At 42.6% G+C, this 16,587-nt stretch overlaps 1 protein-coding gene across 7 annotated transcripts in view; it reads left to right on the forward strand.

The window, feature by feature from the left end:
- RAPGEF5 (Rap guanine nucleotide exchange factor 5) overlaps positions 1–16,587 on the forward strand; it is a 328,587-nt gene that overhangs the window by 46,355 nt on the left and 265,645 nt on the right. For 2 of the 7 annotated variants that reach the window (XM_087860984.1, XM_087860983.1), the window contains 6 exons: positions 7,249–7,569; positions 10,972–11,179; positions 12,483–12,668; positions 13,033–13,192; positions 15,344–15,456; positions 15,550–16,031. The gene's annotated coding sequence lies outside the window, so the exon portion shown is untranslated. Of the gene's footprint in view, positions 1–7,248; positions 7,570–10,971; positions 11,180–12,482; positions 12,669–13,032; positions 13,193–15,343; positions 15,457–15,549; positions 16,032–16,587 lie in introns of those variants that run through there. The other 5 variants (XM_087860981.1, XM_087860980.1, XM_087860979.1 and 2 more) reach the window with 4 other exon arrangements.

The following is a 16,587-nucleotide window of genomic DNA, read 5'->3' on the forward strand; positions in this document are numbered from 1 at the left end:
CTTGGTATCATTGGATTAAAAAAAATTTTTTGTCAGATTAATATGTTTAAAATGGTATTTCTCCAATTTACTAATGAGTTTGAACATCTCCCACATGTTTATGGACTCACCATCCCACTCACCATTTGTAATTCCTTTGTGGTGAAAGGCCTACTCATAACCTTTAATTTGAGGTAAGTTAAAGTAAAAGTTTCTCTAGTATTAAACTAACCTTGATCATATGTATTTTACTTTCCTTGTTTAAAAAGATTTTATTTATTTATTTGAGAGAGAGAGTGAGAGAGAGCGAGCACGAGTGGGCTAAGGGCAGAGGGAGAAACATGCTTCCCACTGAGAGGGGAGCCCGATGCAGGACTAGATTCTGGGATTCCAGGATCATGACCTGAGCTGAAGGCAGACGCTTAACCAACTGAGCCACCCAGGCTCCCTGTATTTTACTTTTCATACCCTCACAGATTTGGTTTGCTAATATGTGATTTAGAATTGTTGCATTTATGTTCACAGATGAGATTGTGGTATAATTTTTCTTGTATGATTCTCAATTTGACACATTAGCTTTATGACATTAATTGGGATGTTCCTTCTTTCCTCCTCCCTCATCTTCCTGCCCCTCTTCCTGTCCTTCTCTTTCCCTTTCTTCTCTTAAAAGGTTGTATAACAAGAATGAAAATGTCCTGATCCTTGAATGTTGGTTAGAATTTACTTATGTTTTCTTTGTGGGAAGACAAAACCCACAACCCCTGATTAAATTTATTTCAAGCTTGTAAGAATAGCCAGGTTTCCTGTTCTTAAATCAGAGTTGGAAGGTTAGATTTTTTTTTTTTTTTTGAAACTTGTCTATTTTGTCAAAACTTACTGGTGTAACAACTGTATCTGGAATCATGGGTCTCATGTGATGTCAAGTGGAGTACGCCCACACCTGGCCTGGCAACCTCCACCAGTCCTCTACCTGTCCCTCCCCGGCCCTTCCCCATCTCAGGAAAGCCAACCCTCTTCTTCCAGTGAATCAGGCCACAAGTCCTAAAGTCACGTTTGATCCTCTCTCTCTTGCAAATCACTTGTAGTCCATCAGGACATCCTGGTGGCTGTTTTTGCCATCTCCATTATGCCAAGTGTTTGAGTCTGCTTCAGTGGTTATAGCAGACTCCCATAGACCAGGTGGTTTAGAAAGAATAGAAATTTCTTTCTCAGTAGTTCTGAAGGTTGGAAGTCCAAAATCAAGCACCAGAAAGGTTACTTTTTGCAAACCAGCCCTCCTCCTGGTTCATGGCTAGTATCTTCTGGCTGTGCGTTCACATGGGGAAAGGGGCTTAGGAAGCTCTGTGGAGTCTCTTTTATAAGAATACTGAGTCCATTCATGAGGGCTATGCCCTTATGAACTAAATACCTCCCAAAGGCCCCACCCTTCCAGTACCATCATCTTTGGGGGTTAGGATTTCAACATGTGCATTTGGGGGCGATATGAACATTCAGACCATAGCACCAAGTTGTCTAGGCCATCATCACTTCTTGCAGGGCCCATTCTATTAACTGGTTCTCTGGCTTCCACTCTTGCTTCTCTATGGTCTGTTCCCCACACAACACTCCAAGTAAGCCTTCTGAATGTTAACTCAACCTTCAGTGTCTTCTTGGCTCTTTAGAACCAATTCCAAGTTACCATATGGCCCACAAGATGCTCTGTGGTCTGGTCCCCCGCTGTCTCTTGAACTCTATCTTCTGTACTCTTCTTTTGCTTAGACAGACCTGGTTTAGGGGCTCTTACATTTTTGGTTCCCTCTTCTTAGCATTTCCCTTTGATCACTGCCTGGACCACTCCCTCGCTTCTTTCAAGTCTTGCTTAGATGTTATGTCATCAGAGTCCTTCCTTCACCAAACTATAGAAAATTTTACTTCTAGGCAGTCACTTATTATCCTCACCCTTATTTATTTTTCTCCTTAACATTCATCATCAGCTGATTTAAATACATATATATATATATATATATATATATATATATATATATATATATATATATATATATTTGTTACTATCCGTCTTCCACGGTTAGAATATAATCTCCTTCAAGGCGGGGCAGACATGTTTTGTCCATCGCTGTATTTTCAATGTCTAGCTCACAGCCTGGCACACAGTAGGTGTTCAATAAATATGTAATGAATGAAAGAATGCATGCAGGTTGGCCTGAAGTTACAAATTCTCAGGGGATACTACTTCCCCTTTTACCTGGAGCCATGCCTTTGACTTCATACAACAGTTTTGTTCTTGCTTTCGCTGTCACTCCCTCTTTTCCTGAAGGTGTAGATGATAGCCCTTTGGAGATTTAACTTAATTTGTGGAGTTAGGATGGCAGAAGAGAGCATCTGCTTTTTGACTTGATACCTTTTAAGGGCCCAAGGCCTCATTTCTATCTTCCTGAGCAGTGAATATCAGCAAACATCCCCTGGCAACCTTGGCTTCACCACTTTTTAAAAATTCTGATTTTTTGCTCTCACTTCATTTTTTTGTCTTTTAAGAATTCCCCTTACTTTCTTGTGAGCTTAACTATCTATTTCAGCTAAATGATGTTTCTTTATTTTATTTTGCATTTTAGGGCAGGATTTCAGAGAATCTGGTTTACCATATTCTTGGACATGACACTTTCCAAACTTTCCATTTTTTGTGCAGTGCACAGCTGTGCAGCAGAGTGGCTTACACAAGGTCTCGCTGTCAGTGAAATCCCTGAGACCAGACCTGGGGCTCCTTCCTCTGAGGCAGTACTTTCCCTCCACGTTGGGGTGGTGGGGTGCCTTCTTTCCTTTGCAGGGGTTAGTAGAACAGGTATTTCTAGCCTGATGAGTATCTGTACATAGAGAGGACAAACAAGAGGGAAGATGATAATAACACAGCAGTCTCCAGTTCCAAGGAACCTGTCGTAGCCACGGAGGCTGTAAAAGCCATTTGTAAACATGAAATGGGAAGTAGCTCTGGGAATTAGGGCTGATTTCAGCAGTGTAGCTCTTGTAAGAAGATGCTCCTTCTGCTTTTTCTTTAGAGGTTAGATATGAAGGACTCGCTTTCCTCGGGATTTCTGCTCTGGCCTAAGGCTGGAGGCCAGGTCCCTCCCCGCTGCTGCAGTTCATGTGCCTCGGGAGGTTGCCCGTCAAGACGGAAACAGTGGTACCTTGATGAACCGTATCGCAGATTTTACAAAATTTATTTATTTATTTATTTATTTTTAAAGATTTTTTATTTATTCGACAGAGATAGAGACAGCCAGCGAGAGAGGGAACACAAGCAGGGGGAGTGGGAGAGGAAGAAGCAGGCTCATAGCGGAGGAGCCTGATGTGGAGCTCGATCCCACAACGCCGGGATCACGCCCTGAGCCGAAGGCAGACGCTTAACCGCTATGCCACCCAGGCGCCCCAACAAAATTTATTATTGGCTCTAGTGAGATAGTGTAGCTAGAAATAGCTGCAGATTAGACTGCTCAGAATACTATGTAAATCATTTGAAAAGTGAGAAGTTCCGTTAATCAATCAGTTTTGCTTCATGTGATGCCAACTGACTTTTTTTTTTTAACCTTATTCGTCTCATTGAATTCACTGACTTTGGGCCCAAACTGACGTCATTGCGTGGCTCCTTTTGACATATTGTAGACAGTGATGGCTCTGTTGGGCCATCATCAAATGCAGTGCAGAATGCCATGAGTGCTCGTGGACAGCCCCAGCTGGTAGATGGCTTGCTGACTTTTTCCTTGCAAAACCTCATGCTGCCAACCTAGCAGTGAGTGGGCTTAAAGAGCATGTGAGTAACAGCATCTGTGCAGTGAATTCAAGTTTAATGTATGACGCTAAGTCATTGAGTCGGTTAATCCAGTACGAGTTTTTGACAAGGTTATGACGACCTTCCAACCACAGGCAATGAACTATTCTGGGATACCTGCCTTTGGTCTTTTGCTTTGAGGATTTCCTTCTAATAAACAGCATTAAATTATGTTTTCTAAAAACTATAAAAGTATTGTTATGATACATATTTGAAAATCCCACTTACCCAGACATGGTAAGAGTTCATACTTTAGTATATTTCCTTCTAGTCTTTTTTCCATATATTTTTTACTAATTAAGACGATACTATATCCTGATGTGATTTTTCCCCCCATTAACAATTTGTATACTGATAGGTTCCCCCCGCCTCCACGGAACATGATGACTCAAATATGTCCCCTGTTATCAATTCTTCAAAAATATTTTTAATGGTGACATAGTATTTCATTGTATGAATATAGAATAATTTACTTAAACATTCTCCTATTTCAGGTTGTTTTTTGTTATTATTATAAATAGTACTTAATTGGACATCTTTGTACATGAAGTTTTTTTTTTTGTATCTTAAATTAGTTTCTTGAGCTAGCACCCTATAATTATAGTAGAATTATTTAGTCAAAAGTTACAGATTTTTTATCAGGCTTCTGAGACAACCAAATTGTTTTCCTGAAAAGATGTCCTTATTTATATTTACTCCAACAGAGCACACAAGAATTTGTCTCACCATACCTAGGCCAGTATGGAATAGTTTATCCAAAACGATTTGCTACTTTAATTGGTGAAAATTATAGTTTTTAAATTTATATTCTTTTGATTATTCTTAGAGTTGAATATATTTTTCTTACATTTATTAGTCATTTTTCAAAGAGGGGGTGAACTAGTCTGTTGGTATCCTTTACCTACTTATAATTGGGATCTCATTACTTTGTTCTCATAGATTTGTATGCAATCTTAATATACTAGTTACATTAGGTTTTTCTCTTATATATGGTAAATATTGTCAATTTATTCTTTGTATTTTATTTCTATTTTGTGTTTTGATGTGTAAAACCTCTACATTTTTATGTAATCTTATCTATCATCCCTCTGTAATTTTTACATTAAATTTAAGTTTGGGAACCAGAAATAGATAGAAGGTAAAGTCATTAATTACAGTGTTTATTTTTAACAGTGTCATTGAGGTGTGACTGACAACCCATCAATTCATTTAAATGGTACACAATTCAATGACTTTTTAGTAAATTTACAGAGTGTTGCAAACCTCACTCCAGTGTAGATTTGGAACATTTTCATCACCACAAAAGACATGTCCAGCTCATGTGCAGTCACTCTTCATTTCTACTCCTAGTCCTGGGCAAACACTAATTTACTTTCTGCCTCTATGGGCATGGGCATTTGGATTGTTCTACCTTTTGCCTATTACGAATAAAGCTGCTACGAACATTCACATACAAGTCTTTGTGTAGATACATATTTTATTTCTCTGGAGTAGATACCTAGGAGGGGAGTGGCTGGGTATATGGTAAATTTATGCTTCACTTTTTTTTTTAAGATTTATTTATTTATTTGAGAGAGAGAGAAAGAAACAGAGCAGGGGAGGGGCAGAGGGAGAGGGAGAATCTGAAGCAGACTCCCCACGGAGCACAGAGCCGGATGTGGGGCTCGATCTCACAACCCTGAGACCATGACCAGAGCTGAAATCAAGACACCCACCAACTGAGCCACCTAGGTGTCCCAAATTTATGCTTAACTTTCTAAGAAGCAGCCAAGTATTTTCCAAAGTGTCTGTGCATTTCACATTCTCCTCAGCAGTGTTCCGGTTTCTCCATGTCCTCGCCGACACTTGTCCTCGTCCCTGCAGTCTATACTGCACTCCTTCACTTGTCTCTATTTTATTCCACTGTATAACATAAGGATTTAAAATAATTTCACCTTATCCCAGTTGTTTGTCATATCTTACTATGTTAAATCCACATTTAAATACAGAATTTTTATTATCTTTTTCTCCCAAGATCTCCTTTTCACATCTTTCAATATAAAACTTCATCTTCTTCCTTCTTGTGCAAACAAAACAAGTATTTCCCTGAAACTTGGTCTTAGGAAACCTTAGGATAAACTGATGTGACAATTTAAGTGGTCAAGGAGTGCTTTAAATCTTTTTGAAAGTAGTAAGCCTAAAAACCCTTTTTAAAAAATCCTACCACTGGGGTGCCTGGGTGGCTCAGTTGGTTAAGCATCTGCCTTTTGCTCAGGTCATGATCCCAGCATCCTGGGATTGAGCCCCGCATCAGACTCCTTGCTCAGTGGGGGGTCTTCTCCTTTGCCCTCTGTGCTTTCTCTCAAGTAAATAAAAAACCTTAAAAAAATTAAAAATAAGCAAAAATCCTACCACTATGTTTAAGCTAAAATGAGAATGTTCATCCTCAAAGTATTCAGCTTGAATATTTTTTTTTAAAGATTTTATTTATTTATTTGACAGAGATAGAGACAGCCAGCGAGAGAGGGAACACAAGCAGGGGGAGTGGGAGAGAAGAAGCAGGCTCATAGTGGAGGAGCCTGATGTGGGGCTCGATCCCATAACGCTGGGATCACGCCCTGAGCCGAAGGCAGATGCTTAACCGCTGTGCCACCCAGGCGCCCCTCAGCTTGAATATTTAATGAAGTTATCCCTCAAGTCATTTTGGGGACTATTCTTTTGAAATTGCCCTGCAAAGCCCAGGGCATTTTCTTTTGGCCTTCCCTTAAAGGTTACAATGTCTATGGCAGGTGAAGTTTTTTTTTAGGAAGAGCATAAAGCCATTTGGAGCCAAACATAGTCAGTAAGGTGAGTTATTGGAGAGAACCGGAAATACGGACTGCATAGTAACACACACACACACACACACACACACACACACACACACACACGCACTCATGCACACACAGGATTGCATTATCTGTGTGTTTCCGAGATTAAACCAGAAAACAACTCTAAAAAATAGGGCTATCGATATTTTTAAGTGATAAACACTATTAGTTAAACAAAAGAATAACCTTTGATGGTGGTATCTTTAAAGATAAAAACATTGAAATAGGTGTTCAGGTTCTAGCATATTTGTTTAAACGTTTACCCCACTCTTTGATAGTGACACGGCATTTCGTAGTTCACTTTGATAACTCCAAGTTCAAAGTTTTGTTCATACTGACAATGTTCCCATAGGAGGTTCTAATTACAAAGTTGGGTGTATACGGGAAGAAGAGGTCCATGCTTTGGTTTTCAGCTCCCTACTGAACGCGTCATGAGTGTCTGGTCTCAGTGGCACGTGTTGAACTTGGTGAATAGCGTGCTCACCCATGCTTGTTCCAGGCTTCTTTGGAACACCAGTGATCCATGTTTCTTACAAACTGCTTGGAAAAATCTTTTTTCTTTGGTTTACTGGACTTTCTGTCACTATATTTATATTCAAGATGTTGGACTGACAGCGTCTCCTGAAGGTCGAAAAGGAAACTTTCAGAATTGCGTGGGAACAGAGACGGAAGTGCCTGGCTGCGGTGTGAAGGCGCTGGAGGGAAACCACAGAGTCTAACCCTACTGCCTGCTAGACAGAGAATGTAGGAGCAGCCTGGACTGGGAGCTCTTTGACGTGGTCTGTGGCTTCCGACACCTCCCTGGGCCTCAGTTTCCTCACCTGTAAAATGGGCACAAAATGAAAAATATTTGTCTCACAAGTGTGGCAAGATTGAAATGTAATGACACTCAGCATGGTGTGTCGCACATCCAGCATTCAGGTGATGTAACTTTTACTGCTGTCATCGTATCAGTCATCATTGTCATCGTTAGCCCCTCAGCACCTGCCACAGAGCCTGTTTCATAAATGGTACCTTCTTTTACTGTCATCCTTATATTCTTGTCATCACTTAGCACAGAGCCTAGCAGACAGCCAGTGTCCAATGAATGAATATTAAATGAAAAAATCCACTTGACCTTGCCAGGCCTAATTTTTATTGTATATTCAGGAAAATGGTGTTTAACGTTATTTTTTTAATGAATCAAAATCTTCCTAGTCTTCTCTTATGTGCTCTGAGAGAGAGACAGTAGCATGTGGTTGTTGTAAGGACAGATGGTTGAACTGGACCGCCTGGGTTCAAATCCTGGTTGTGTGACCCGGGAAAGTTACCTACCCTCTCTGTGCCTCTGTTTGTTCATCTGTAAAATCATAGCACCTTCCTCACAGGGATTAGAGGCTTTATACATGTGAGTAATTAGAATGATGACTGGCAAATAGTACAGGCCATATATGCGCAGACAAGGGAAGAATTTTAGAAAGGGATAAGGCAGCGTCTCTCCTCAGAGAAGCTCTCCAGTCTTCCATGCATGCCCATATGGTGGGCAAGAGGATGAAGGAAAAGCCAGTTGTGGTGTAAATATTCCTACCAATTTCAAGCCACCATTGTGGTATTCCTAAACGTGGCACTGGGAAAAGATGCGCGCGGTTGGGTCTTGGTGGCTGATACGAGCAGGCTCTAGGACACTACTGTGTAGCAGCTTCAAGACTACAGAGGAGGACAGCACATATTGGCCGTATGGACTGAGTGCTTTACAGTTCCACTGGTTGGAGAGTTCTGCCCGGTTCTGGGGACAAGGTGGTAGGTTAGAGGGAGGGGCCACTTTCTTTACACAATCTACTGCTTTAGAAAAAAAATCCCCTCATCACCTGATCCCTAAATTCTTCCAGTGATTAGTTTCTTTGATCTTTTAGTCCTTGACCTTGAGATTGACAGTGGGTAAGACCATTACAAAGACAATTCAGGTTTGTTGAATTTCAGAGAGATAGGAGAGAAATGAGACCCTGGTTGCCTCCTAATATAGTCTTCCTCAGGCATCTCAAGGAGAAGGAACCACACCAGAGCCACAATCTCTGGGGGACTTCAAGAAAGCAGTGAAACTCACCATTTCTCATATTTACCATAATACAACAGGTAAACTAATATGGTGGTTGTCCCCACGTCTATTCAACAACAATTTCTTGTTGCCTGCCTTCCAGGCGCCTGATAGGATCAACCACGTGACCAGATCCTGCCAGTGAATTGCGAGTGGAAATGAGAGTGTTGCTTTGGAGCACAACATTGACTTGCTAGAGTGGAACACTCCCAAATGCTCTCTTCCTCTGGCACAATGAGCAGCCATGTTCCATGATGGCCACTCTGTGTAGATCCTACAGAGATGATGGGGGTAGATCCCCCAGCTGACTCAAGAGAGAGCAAGCAAGAAATACATATTTGTTGTGTTAATCCACTGAGAATGTGGGAGTTCATTAGGGAGGACAACCTATCCTATCCTGACGGAAAGGTGGGACGTGAGAATCAAATGCAATTATAAACGTTGGATGGCAATGTTCTGACATTAAAGCGCTCTACCCAAAGAAGGAGCTAGCATCTCTAAATTAGCAAGTGGGTAGAACAATGTGACAAAACTCATTCTCGGAAAATTACTTGCAATTATTTCTTTGAAGTAGAACTTGAACTCTGAGGAACTACATCAGGTCTTTACCCTAGGTCAAATTTGCTGTTAGCTTTCCTAGCCCTAGGCTGGAGAGCAGTCAGCTTTAAGCCTTTGGGGTTAGAGTTTCCAGAAGTGTTAATGAGGAGGGAAAAGATGTTTTATAGTTGTTTAGGAAGAGAAACAGTGGGGCGCCTGGGTGGCTCAGTCAGTCTCAGGTCATGATCCCAGGGTCCTGGGACGGGGCCCCGTGTTGGGCTCCCTGATCAGTGAGGAGTCTGATTCTCCCTCTCCCTCTGCCTCTCCACCCTGCTCATGTTCTATTACTCTCTCTCTCACTCTCTCTCAAATATATGAATAAAATCTTAAAAAAAAAAAAAAAGGAATAGAAACAGTGACCACAGAACAATAGTACCTCCTTCAGTAAAGAGTAACAGAAAGAATGGCCATTTCTTAAAGGCTTGTGTACCAGAACTTTACATATAATGTCTAAGCCCTGCATCAGCTTGCCCCTTTTCCAGAGAGTGAAAGCTTTTCAGAGATCATATAGAAAGAAAGCACTGGAGCTGGAATTCCCATGAGGTGTGGTTTAGAGTCTGCTTTAGTTAGATTTTCCGAAGAGGAGACCCTGAGACAAAAATTCAAGTCCAAATAGTGTATTGGGCTGTGGAAAGTAATCCAGGGAAGGGAAGGCAGCCAGAAAAGGATGCATTATTATATCAGCTAGTACAATGGCAATTATGGTTTAATCTCAAAAAAAAAAAAATGCACAAAACTCATGAACCCAAATTAGCCCACTCAAGAGCTGAGGGAGTTGGGGTATTTGTACACCAATACCTGGGAGTCATTGGTTGAGTGCCCGGATTGGAACAAACAGCCTCAGGTGCAGAGATGCAAACCAGACAATTGGAAGTCATCTGGAATGCGTGATTGTCCAAAGGTTGGGGGTGGAAATATGGCAGCATTTGCTCTAGGCTATAAAGCCTGAGGTCTGCCCAGCATTCTACCTTGCTCAGCTACCTTGGTCCCTGAGTCATGGTAGGCTCCTGGGCACGTCTCCCCTACCCCCAGCTCCCTGGCTTCTCTAAGGGCAGGGAAACCCTTCTGTGGTTCCAATGGGCAGTATCTAGAGGACATCTGGTGCCCAGCAAGTAGAGGGGAGAGCTCTTAGATGAAACTACTTTAAATGGCACTAACGGAATCCACTTCCTAGGGTATGTGTGAGAATGAGTACTTGCAGCATTCTTGGAACAGTGTCTGACGCACAGTAAATACACAATAAATGTTGGCAACAATGGTGTGGAGGACAATGGACTAGGCAGGACAATGGATTGGGAGGGAAAGGATGAAGGAAGAAACAACAGAAAGAGGAGGGAGGGAGGGGGAGAGAGAAGGGATGAAAAGAAGAGAGGTGGCAGGCCGCCTGGGTGACACAATCGGTTAAGGTTAAGCGTCTGCCTTTGGCTCAGGTCATGACCCCAGGATGCTGGGATCAGTCCCACATCAGGGTCCCTGCTCAGCAGGGAGCCTGCTTTTCTCTCTGCCACTCTCCCTGCTTGTGTTAGTACTCTGTCTCTCTGATAAATAAATAAAATCTTTAAAAAAAAGAGAGAGATGGAAAAGCTCTTGTCACAATGTATCATTCATACTGGCTGTCCATATCAGCAAACTGTTCTCTTTCCTTTTCTCAGGGTTTGACGGTGATACACTCCTTTATCAACTGAAACAGTCCGAGATCACTTCCTGCAACATCTCCAGTTCCTAGTCCTGCTCAAGGTTATGATCCCAATGGTGCCACCGCTGAAAGACAAGACAAACCACCTGGGGCTGAAATTCTGTGCTTCAGAGCAGCCAAGGATGGGGTGGGCCTTCCAAATGGCTTCTTGCATTGAGCCGAAGGTGCGGAATGTCATGTTTGCTTATGTGTAATGCTGGCTTAGACTGCCCTGAGTGTGTGTGTGTGTGTGTGTGTGTGTGTGTGAGAGAGACAGAGAGAGAGAGAGAGAGAGAGAGGGTATATGCGTGTGTTTCACTTGCAGAATGTATATAATTGTAGACTTTCTGGAAAATAATTGCTCTAGATAAGGATAGACACAGTCACCGTTTCCTATTTTCACTACAAGCTGAAGGAGGGAAGCAATGGCTTGAGTCACAGAGCAGGGGTTTCAGATTAGATATAAGGGGAAATTTCTTTTTCAGATGAATTTGATAAACCCTGGAATGGGTTGTCAAGGGGGAATTTTGAAGCCTCTTTCTCTGGGAGCTTTTAAAAATAGGAGAGACACTCATCTGTGTGAGCCAGTTGAAAGGTGATGCTGTCTGGAGATGCCATGATGGATTGGCGTCCGGCTGGGAGCAGAGGAGAGAGGAATCTCATTTCTACTGAGGTCTACTGACCCAGCATTTCACCTCACTTTTCAGAGCATTTCAGCATCACTGACTTTCTCTGACTGAAAAAATCACAAATGTTCATTATTTAAAATTCAGAGAATACATTAAAAAAGGAAAAACTAAAAATCCAATAAAATTCTATAATCCGAAAGTAACCCAAAATGGTTTCTATATATATATATACTATATATTTCTAATATATACACTATATATTTCTAATATATACTATATATTTCTAATATATAATATATGTTTTACAGATTAATATATATTGATATATTGTATTAATTATATCAATATATATTATGTGTATATGTATATATGCATATATATTATGTATACATAATATATAAATCTGTATAATATATTATATATTAGAAATATATAGTATATATTAGAAATAGTGTATATATATAGAAATAGAAATATATAGTATATATTATAGAAATATATAGTATATATTAGAAATATATAGTATATATTAGAAATATATATAGTATATATAAATTTATAAATAGATATATTTTATGTATTTATTTTATTATTTATTTTTTGATTATTTACTTATTTTATTATATAAATATATATTAATATAATAATATATAATACTAGTTATATATTAATATTAATATATATTAATATATTATATAGCATACATACTATATACTATATATTATATTAGTATATATACTAATATATTAATATACACTAATATAATACTAATATATATTAATATATATTAATCTGTATAATATAATTCTGTAATCTGGCTTTTCATACGTAGTATATTGTGGATTCCTTTTCATTTCAGTAAATCCCACTTACATCACTTTTGGTCGGTCAAGACTGGTCCACACTGTGCATGTCGCGTGACTTATTTAACCAGCTCCCTCTGTGGAGGCTTAGGTTGTTATCCCTGGAAATCCTCGCACATATATCCTTGTGGAATTGTCCAGTTATTTCTTCAAAATAAATACTTGGAAGTAAAAGAGCCAAGGTAAGGGTTTGCCTGTTTAAAATTTTCCTACCTGTTGCTAGATTTCCCTCCAGAAAGGTCCTACCACTTTATGTTTCCATCAGTGATGCTGGAGAGAGTGTATCCCCCCCCCCCTTAACACTGGCTATTCTCAGTATTTTAATAGACCTTTCTTTGAGTCTTAGACTCAGACGTTGAGGTTTTCAATGTTTTCAAGCATTAATATTTCTTTTGTTACGTGCCGTTTGTGTCTTTTATTCATTTTTTATGGGGCAGTTTGATAGACACATACAAGTATGCATACACACATGTAATACAGATTATTTCTGTATCTTTATACCTGTATGTCATTTTCTAAGTTGTCTTTTAACTGTACTGATTGTAGATGTGCTGTACAGAAGTCTGCTACCTGGATTATTCTTTGGGCTACGTTAGTGATGACTAGAGTACAATGAATTTCTGGAATCCTGGCCATAACTGTGTCACCTGCTTCTGGACCAGATGTCTCAAGTCACCAAGGAGTACGAGGCAGAGAGTGTGGCTAGGTAGGTAAGGATGTACATACATGGCCCATGTATATTTTGGAGAGTCAAGTCAAGGGTTCCCTGTCATTGAATGAAGTCAGAATCCTTGGTCTTGACAGAGGAACATGAACCAAGCCTTCAGCACATGGAGCACATGGTGGTGGGCAGAGCGGGAGATGAGGGACAGAGGGAAGGAAGGGATGATGGTCCATCAGGGCCAGTCCTTCTGTTTCCTCCATCTGAAAGTAGCAGCATCTTCTCCTTCTCACTAGCCTGCCTCCTCCTTCCCATCCCCACGAAGTACACGAGCTAAGAAGCTTACCTAACCGGGGCTGTTGTTGATTCCTCTCTCTTCCTCTGGGCCAAGAAGGGGGACACGAACACTTCATACTTGTGATGTAGGGCAAGGAAGGCCTAACTACACATGGACAAGGGAGACAGGGGAGGGAACAGGGCAGTCTCCCTGGGAGGGGCTGCTTCTGGGGAGAAGGACCCAGCACCAGGTGTAGTGGAATAGAACTTGTCATCATGCTTTCTCACAGAAGATGGAGCTAGAATGAGGACTGCATCCTAGGTTTTTTTACTTCAGCTCATCTTTGCTCATTCCTTGTTATTTTAGCTGTCTCAGGTTGCAAGTTGTGTGAGTTTTTGACAAGAGTAGCTTGTTCATTTCGCTCAGAGTAAAATCCAGATTCCTAACCCTTTACTTATTATGTTTGCCACCTCTTCTACCACATTTCTTACCCCATCCCCAAATCATTCAAGTCCACTTCCTCCTGGAACAAGCCAAGGGCGTCCGTGCCCCAGGACTATTGCACTTGCGTTTGCTTTGCTTGTAAATGCCCTTTCCCCATACATCCACGTAGCTTACCCCTTCCTTCCTTCAGGTCTCTGCTCCAATGTCACCCTATCTTAGTGGCATGTGGAGGTCTTTGGCAGCATCTCTTCTGTCTGGGAAGTCTGTCTCAGACAGCAGGGCCCAGACATTGGGGAGGGTTCTTGAGGTGGACTCCAGGCTGGGGCAGGGCTGACTGACAGGATGGAGGCAAAGCCAATTTTAGCCGGGTCCAGGCCCAAGCAGCTCACCGGGACAGGGAGGTGACACAAGGAACCCAGGTGAGGATTCAGTCACTGGGACTGGATTCCCTTTAGTCCTCTAAGCCTACCTGTCCACTGCTAAGCCAGTCCCACCCACAAGCAGCAGCTCTTGTCCCCAGCCTCCTTCTGGGTTCATGCTCAGAACCCCACTACCCCCACTTCCCTATCTGCTTCTGTGCCCCTCATTCCTTGTCCCTCCCTACTCTGCCCCCTTCTGTACTGATACTCATAGCCCTCCTCATCCCATTCTGGAAAATCTCCTTTCCCCTCCAGGTGTATTGTGGGTCCAGAACCCACATTAGGGGGTGGGCATTGTCAGCTGCTGCTGTTTTAGGAGGTCCACTGGCTCGATTTTTCCAGAACATATTTCCATCAAGCCTTGGCCATGCTCATGTGAGCCTGTGTCTTCCACTTGGGAGCTCACTAGTCGACCCAGGAAGGATTTTTCAGAGAGCTGCAAATCTCTAAGTACTAAAGCCCCCCAGATGGGACAAGTCTGTTGAGGAGATTAGGGAGGGAAGGTAGGGAGAGGGAGGCTTAGGCATTATCCTTCTGCCAGGCTGACAGGCGGCTCCTAAAACTAGGAAAAAAGAGAGTGATAGCAGAGAAAGGTCGAGGCAGGGCTGAGCTGCATACACTGCACTTTGGTCCTCTTTGCTAAAAACTTATCCATTATCTAAAGAGCTGCATGGTTAGCCCCACACCAAACATTTCTGCTCATTTAGTCTAGGGTGGAGCCTGGTTTGTTTGCTGTTTTAAAGATTCTCAGGTAACTACTGGTCTCACTTTGCTACTTGATTGTCGTGTGTGTGCCAGGCGTTGCGGCGACATGGGGGATACAAGATGAGGACCTGTGGGCAGTGATTGGCATGAACCAGTCAATGTAATCGAAATGCCCAAACTAATAGCATGTGACAGCCCTTTCCATAGGATAGCAAGACAGTTGCTTGAAAAGAGGAAAATTTAACCCATCAATAGGATGTTATGTCTACACGATGCTCAAGCACCAGATTGATTTGCTTTTCCTGAATGGATGCAACTAAATTCATATTGTTGTTTTCGTACCATATACAGACAGCCAAGCACATTGTCTCTTTAAGCAGAATCCAGGTATTTCCTGTTTTGGGAAGGCTGTTTCAAGTTCAATTCCTGAATCCCCACCCAGACCTCCTGGAGCAGAATCTCTGGTAAGGTTTCCCTTAGGCAGCATTTCCCACCCTGTCTGCACATTAGAATTGCCTGGGGAACTTTCTTTTTAATTTTATTTATTTATTTGTCAGAGAGAGAAAGAGCACAAGCAGGGGTGGCCGAGGTGTGGGGCCGAGAGAGAGCCGGCTCCCCGCTGAGCAAGGAGCCCAAGTGGGACTCGATTCCAGGACCCTGGGATCATGACCTGAGCTGAAGGCAACCGCTTAACCGACTGAGCCACCCAGGCGTCCTTACTTGAGGAACTTATAAACAGCCCAGGCTGCCCACGCAATGACGTTAGGAGCTCCAGGTGGAAGTAGCAGGAAGTGAACCCAAGCCTCCATGTTTAACGCCTGCCGGGTGACTCCATTGTGCAGTCAAGGTTAAGAAGTGGAGTTCAGTAGCGTGGGAGGAGACAGGCGTCAGGATCTTTCAGAAGCTTGCTGTGGGATTCTAAACTGGGATTGCTCTTAGAACCCACAGAGCATGCCCTCCGGGCAGATGTCTTCCACACGAGGAGCCCGTGAGCCTTCTTCCTGACATCCGGGAGCTGTCGGTGGCAGTCCGGCTCGCGGTGAGTTCTGGCCCGGGAACGAGGGCTACCAGTCCTGTGTCTCTGTTTCTAACGCAACAGTCACAAGGTCCCCGCTGCCCCAGTCCTCAGGCCCTCACATTTTTCTCGGTTGTGTTCTTGGTCTTCTTGTGGTCGCGCTGGGCTTGGCTCCCAACCCTCGCACACCCGGGAGTTTGCCTCCTGCCTCTTCCTGTCCCATCTGCTTTCCTCGGGCCAGTCCCCGTGGGCGTCTGTGGCGTGCAACCCAAGCCGGCCAACTAGAACCGGAGGCAACCACAGCTCTGGCTGTCGTGGGTAACGAAACCCAGAACCCTATTCTTTTCGGGCCCCCTCCCCCCAGATGGATTAAACGCCGCAGGCGAGCTGCTCAGTACCACGACTTAAGGGGGAAATACGCGCTGCCAGCCACACAGCCAAGTCAGCACAACCCAGGCTCGGCATTTTTCTTTGTGGCTTGAATGCCACCCTCCTGGAGCTGGGAAAGGGTATCAGCTCACAGGAAATCCCACATCTGGTTACTCACCAGGTTTGAGAAACTTTTAGTTTTTTACTCTTC

The sequence above is a fragment of the Ursus americanus genome, chromosome 3 (assembly GCF_024610735.1).
Source record: "Ursus americanus isolate L20-20 chromosome 3, mUrsAme1.1.p, whole genome shotgun sequence".
NCBI classification, from domain to species: Eukaryota; Metazoa; Chordata; class Mammalia; order Carnivora; family Ursidae; genus Ursus; species Ursus americanus.